We start from the raw sequence: 7,077 nt of genomic DNA on the forward strand, positions 1-7,077 counted from the left end.
TTAATCAGGGCCAATGGGTCCTGTTCAGGAGCAGCAGGATGGGAGACGGGAGGGGGGGGGAGACATAATGACTAGGGTATGAAATGAGATTGAGAGGAGGAGGAGGAGAAGGAACGTAAAGACAGAGGAGAGAAATGGATCATCCTCGTGAGGCGGAGAATAGGTGAGAGGAGAGAATTTGAATGCAAACTAGGCGATGGATGGAGCTCCGACGCTGAATTACTCTGTTCATTCCGTTTGAAACGATTGCGCAGGCAAACAGTTTGTTATAGGGGAAATATAATCTCTCAGAATTGTTTTAATTTCAGCAAGGGGTGCTTTGTTCACAGCCACAAAAATAGTAGAAACTAGAGTGGCACTTAGTGAAGGGCATACCTCGGCTAAGGCTCGGTATTTTCATGAAATAAAATCAAGCTGCAACAAACAGCACAACATTACAGAAACTGGTCCCCTGATGGGCCTGATTTTTTTTCATCTAGATCCAAGAATTATTCAGTTGGAAATCAGGGAAAATGTAGAAAAAAAAAGTCAGATTATACATTTGAACATGTAAAAGATGGAAGAGACAAGATTAGTGATGAAGTGTTGATGCCGGGAAAAAAAACATGTGTATTAATTGCAAAAAATGCATAAAACAATATGCAAATAGGATTTTTTTAAATCTCATTAAGAGACATCTGGAACGACCTCACCATTATTTTTACTTTGGTATCCCTTATTGGTCAGACACACTATCATTCATGAAATGGAAATACTATTGCATTTTTTTGCAGTTTGTATAGAAAACACATTCTATAATGTAAATTGTGTGTGTGTGTGTCTTTGTGTCTGTGTCTGTGTCTGTGTTGTGTGTGTGTGTGTGTGTGTATGTGTGTTTGTGTGATTGAGTGTGTGTGTGTGTGTCTGTGTGCGTGTGTGAGTGTGTGTGTGTGTGTGTGTGTGTGTGTGTGTGTGTGTGTGTGTGTGAGTTTTGATACGGCCATACAATTAGCTGATGAAAGTGTTTTTGAAATTACGACAGTCGCTCTGCTCTATACTACACTATATATGTCCCTTCAGCTAAATACATCTTCTTTTTTGGTGAAAGGTTGCAAATCCATCAGTCAGTATTTCCTCCAAAACACAGATTATTTTATCCTGTCGCACTTTCAGTGAGAAAAGTGCCTTGTGATGACTCGTAACATTTTTAATATAATAATATTTAATATAAATTCATAAGCCATAATCTGCCTCAGTCTGACTTCAGCAATTATTTAAAGGAATCAGGTAGCAGTCAAATGGCAGTCTGCAATACAAAATCTATGTTGCAATTAAACCTATTAAACAATACTGGTACAAAAATGATCCAAAACATTTCAATCTCACGACACGTCTACTTAAAGACTCATAATGTGCTCCTTGTATCCGCCTGCTGACTTAGCATTGACTTAGACTGATATTTCCTTTAGTGCTGTGTGTCTGGTCACCTGAGATTTCCTTCGTCCAGAGCTGTGTGGATATTGACGGCTGGACAAGGTCAAGAGCCAGCAGCCCCTCCACCTTCTCGTGCATGGCAATTAACACCGAAGCGGCAGGAGGGAGGGGCCTGATCTCACTCGCCATTCAAAATGCCAATCAACTCTGATTGGCTCTCTCTCCACTGGTGCTGATGCTGCTAGGGGACTGGTGTGGGGATGTGTGTTGGGTGGGTGTTGGGGGGGGGGGGGGGGGGTTGCAGGTTGAAGGGTACTTCGAAGTGCCGCTTGATGAGGAAGGCGCTGTTTAGCACTACTTCCGCTACTTAGCGTCTTTGTTCGGCAAAACGGTATTCCTGATTTAATTAACACTTCAATTAGATGTGATTGCATAAACACTCTGCTATTAACGGCAGAAACCCGCTTGTAAGCCGTGCAACATTGGAAGGAGTTTTTCTCATTATGGCAATGAGAGCAATCTTGTTACACAAATGATAATTAGGCGTCATTAGCACATACAAACTGGGCTAATTAGGGAGCAGGAGCACAAACACTCGAGATGGACTGATCAAAGTTCCAGTCTGACACTGTTACGAGGAAATCCAGCGAAAGGTGCGGCTGCGAGAATTATCGCTCATATCAGCTCGAGCTGGGCCCAAAACAAAATATGAATACACACAGACCCATCCATTATGGGATGGCTTTTATCACACTCTCAGGCTCCCCCTTATCGTCCCAAGTTTTTTCCTCTTTATTCATGGAATATTCCTATGGTAATCTGTAGCTGCTTGGAGCTTTCCCCCACCGCTACAGCAAGACGGTAGACTCACACCTGAACTTTGATACTCTTTAGAATAATTGCATATCAGCATACAGCATCACCATGGTGCGCACCAAACAAGCTCTTATGCATGGCAAAAATCCCCACTGTTTGCATAGGCCCATTTATTATGAGTGATAGCGCTGCCTTCACTGACATTTCGTAAACTGGAAGCGCCTAATCTTGTTTGGGCTTGATACTTATTAAAATACCAGAATAGTCAGGCAGCCGATGTCCAAAGCAGCGCTGGCCATGTCCTGATAGGCTTTGTGTTTTTTGGTAACAAATATAAATACATTTGTCTTGTGGCGGGCTGGCAAGGCGTGTCTGTGTCGGACTCACTGTCCGAGGTGAGGGGAGCTCTGTGGCTGCCTGCCTCAGTCATATGATTTATGATCCCAAAGCGGCGAGAAGGAAGACATGGCTGAATATGAAAAAAAGTTTGCCTCGGCTGGCCCAGAGAAAGGGCCTGTCTTCCAGCGCCGTAACCTTCCACAGCGGGCTTAAACAGCAGGCCGCAGGAAATGCTGTCAATATCACAAGACAATCAGATGTGATTGCAGTGAAGAGGGTGGAGCGGAGGGGGCTCGTGATGGTGGTGTGGAGGTAAGCAGATGAAGACAGGTGGGGGTAGTGTTGCCGAAATAATTGAATTCTACAATAGCTGGCAGATATCTGAATGTGACTTTGTACAGCTCCAATCCTTTATCCCTTCCCAGTTTGAGTATTGACAGCTAAAAACAACCGCCATTATCTGTTAATTACATTAACATTTTATCAGCGGCAGGTTGCCGGGGTGCAGGTCCCACAGCTATAAGATAGCTGTCAGTCAGCAGCATGACCGTAGTGGGGAGTGGAGAGGGGGCTGGAGAAGCAGGCCCTGGAGATGTAGCCCTGCAGGAGAAAGGGCCTTCTCTCCGAGCTGCCCTGCTGCCCTCACACCCCTGCCCCCTTCAGGCCTAACAGGGAGGGGGCTGACGGGGGCTCGACACCAGCCCCTCAGTTGTCCTGTACACAGAAGACAGGCCAAGATAATCGCTGACACCTGCCAAGCTATCCAACCCCAGGGCCAGAGACTGACTGATTCAAACAAACTTGTCAGGACAATGGACTTGAGGCAAATGTAGATGTGTGATCATCACCACACTGCTGCATGTTCTCAGTGAAAACTAAAGGTGGAGCTTTTGGTTCTGTAGCAACTGCAATCTCACTGGACTGTTTTTGTGTTCTCTATCTGTGTATATCGATGGACGCTGGCTCTGTTGGCCCTGCGGCTCTTTCCTCATTACGGCTCTCATATGTTTTATTTATGCCGTCTGTAGAGTGTCCAGCTCTGGTCGGGCACTGGCATGGCTGGCAGAGGCAAAGAGAGGACAATAAGAGCGTGTGCCAGTGTGTGCCGCACGACTTGGCAGAGAAGTTGGTGTGATGGCCACAGTCAGGGAGCGGCTTTGCCTGCAGGTATGATCCACAGAGCTCAATCGCATTACCCCACAGCTAGTGCAGGGCTCTCGCCATGGGGACTTGGCCCTGCCCCTCCCTGCTACTGGCTGTTTTTATTGATTGGAAGCTGACTTATAACTTAATATTTCACCTGCTTATTTCCCCCACTGAGGCTGCTTCCTGTCAGAGGGGCGACGGGGGGATCAATGGGAACCTTGTCTGAGAAGGGGAAGGTCCTGGCAGGGGTCGGCCGCTGATTGACAGCAGCCCTGCATCCAGCTGGCAGCAGGACAGCTCACGGTCAATGAGGAAAGCCATGTCACTCTGGCCATTTTGGGGTCTCCTCACAACTGACAACGTTACCATGTTCTTACACGGGACCGTGCCGCTGTGGCCAGTCATGAAAGGGTTAAGGACCAGGGGCTGGGCTGAATGCACACAAACACATTCGCCGTACACTAAGCCATACACAAAAAATGCTAAGAACCCCTGCTGACAAAGAGAGAGTAAGAAAGAAAGAGATATCAAGTGTAGTAATCAAAATGAAAAATGGGTCTCCAGCTACTTTAAACAAGAGCTAATTTATCACCAGAAAGTGCGGATAAGTAGCCGAGTTGTTGCCGTTCAGTAAGTACCCGTTCTGCACCAAATTATTCCACCCCTGCCTGCGTGCAACCATAAATCATACACTTCCACACATCTTTTCCTATTAGCGGCCGTGCTAGGCATGGGCGCGTGCTCAGCTACCAAAAACAGACTAATAGGCTACAACTTTTAATTTTTAGAATGCGACTCCCCCCCCCCTCCAACGCTCCCCTCCTCCAATCCTTCATTTTCCAGCCCCCCCCTCCCCCCGTCGACTCCCCTCCCACCGCTCCTCACAGCACGATATTGGCATTATCACATACGAGAGCGTTACACAATCATGTTTATCACCCAGGTGCCAGCCATTCAGGCGCCCTGTTGTTAAAGCTTTCCTCCCCTCTTAGTCCGAGTTCCGTGTGGTGTGACTGGGGGGCTTCACGTTCCAGACAGGAGCACAACCCACCACTACAGATAGAGCTGATCTCTGGCTGTGGACACTGGGGAAACACCTGCTGTGGCACTGAGCTCCCTGGATGTCGCCTAGACCCATAAATAGAGAAGACTTCTAATGAAACAAGATGTACTCAAGAAGTTTAATTATTTTGAAGATCCAACTGTTCAAGAATATGCTCTTAATATCTTGATATTTGAAGTAGATGTTTCAAAGGTATAGTTTGACATTTTGGGGAAATACATTCATCCACTTTCTATCCATTAAATATGAAGCTACACTAACAAGCCTGTTTGCTCAGCTCAGCATAAAACTGGAAAAAGGGGGAAACAGTCCCTGCTGCTCTGTTCAATGGTCTAATAGCACGTCTCGAAAATGTACACGTTGTATCTCATTTGTTCCAGGCAGAGATGGATGACATGGCGGCTCCCAAAAGTGAAGCCAAAGCATCCCTATACCCACCTGGTGGTTGGCAGCATTATTGGTACTAAATGTGCATCCTCCGTGTTAGTGCAAGGGACATGGAACAAATAAAATAGTCAAAGTACACATCAAATCCATTTTTTCAAAGATGGTTTCTGTCAATTTGGGTCGTTCTTATCACAATGATGCATGTCCGCATGGTTGAAACGTCATGATTGACAGCTGAGAATGAGTCAGGATTCGTCGAATACATATTTCACCTTGGATCCATTCCCCGGGTATTTTGGCTTCATTTTGTGGGAGGAAGAGACATGTCAGCTGTCTTGTCTGTGAATCAAACAGTATTATGTGTTAATTAGCAAAGTATAGAGGTGCTATAGAAGGTCAGTATTGTTGTCTTTGGACATGTCAGGATATTTCATTTTGTCCTTCCTGTATCTCTTGGGATTTTGTTGTGTGTGGCCTCTCATTATGTGAGGTCAATTCTGTTTGTTATAAATGTGTTTTATAAATTCACACCATGGCTTGTTTCCATCCTTCAGACAAAGGTAAGCTAACACGCTGCTGGCGTCAGCTACATACGAATAAGATTAGAACAAATATGAAAGTGGAATCGATCCTCTATCGTTCTTCAAGAGTGTTGAACTGTTCCTTTAAAGACCCCTAAGAAAATAACTAAATAACCTTTCTCTCTGAATGCATACATTCCATGAGATGATCTACACCCCAAATTCAGACCCTTCATTGGAATAACAACAGCAAAACAATGGCCGGTGCAATATATTCATCACACGGCCTCCTGCGGTAGACTGGGAAGTCCCAGGGAAGACAGCCACACCAGCCCCAGTCAAACACTAAGGGGACGTTACAAGTGATGGATGGAGTCTTTGACTTCCAGTAGAAGTGGCATGATGGCCTGGCATCTCTCTGAAGTGCTCCGCTCGCATTGTGACCAAATCCTGTTATGTCCCTGTTTCATTGAGCTGACAGCATGAGGAATGCTTGGTTTTGTTCTCCCCACTGTTGCTATCCATCATCTGTGGAGAAAGAGAAAGAGTGCGCTGTGGCACTTTGCTTTCCACCCCCCCTTCACACACACACAAACACTCACCTCACACCTTTCCGTGCACACTCCTCTCCCTTATACCCTCTGTTGAGACATCCTTTCTTTCTTTTTTTTGCACACGTGTGTTGTTAAATTATCCCTCCTGTTTTTCACATACTCCGCAGTCCATTCCAGCGCAGCTCTCTTTATGGGGCTTGTGAAAGGACAGGAGAAGAGGTATGTGCCGCAGCTCTATTCAGAAACACTTAGCTCGTAAAGACAGCCTCCCCTCTCCCCCAATCAATCCGCTACTTAAAGGCGGATGTAATTTGAGCTCGGTCAATGTGCTTGGTGTTGAAAGCATCCTGCCTGGTTTTCCTAACCTGGGAGAAAAAAGAAAAACTCTGATGTCCAAGCATCTAATTAAAGCTTGAGTCTCACTTGATCACATTCTTTGAGCAGTCAATGGTCGGTGGTGGGGGGGGTAATAGTTTAATTATTGCCCTCCTTCCCGATGTGGTTAAAGCTAATATTTAATTAGGAAATAAACAGAAAACGAAGGCCTTTGGTATCCAATCATGATCAATGAAGCAGAGCGAGGACCTATATTGTAATAAGGGGGGAAACTCTCAGCTTATATTGCCACATAAAAGAATCATAATTAGTCAAACGTAATTAGCAGAACATTACAGAATCACCGGGCTGCACAGCAATGCCTTTCATGCTTGTGTGAAGAGAAAGCAAGGAGACGGCTAATCAATGGGCCTATCATTCTTCTGACATTGATAGTGTTTGTATATACGGCAAATGTACCACTTCTAACTGTAACACAATTCGCTGCTCACAATTTATAACG

The sequence above is a fragment of the Platichthys flesus genome, chromosome 10 (genome assembly GCF_949316205.1).
Source record: "Platichthys flesus chromosome 10, fPlaFle2.1, whole genome shotgun sequence".
In the NCBI taxonomy this organism is placed as follows: Eukaryota; Metazoa; Chordata; class Actinopteri; order Pleuronectiformes; family Pleuronectidae; genus Platichthys; species Platichthys flesus.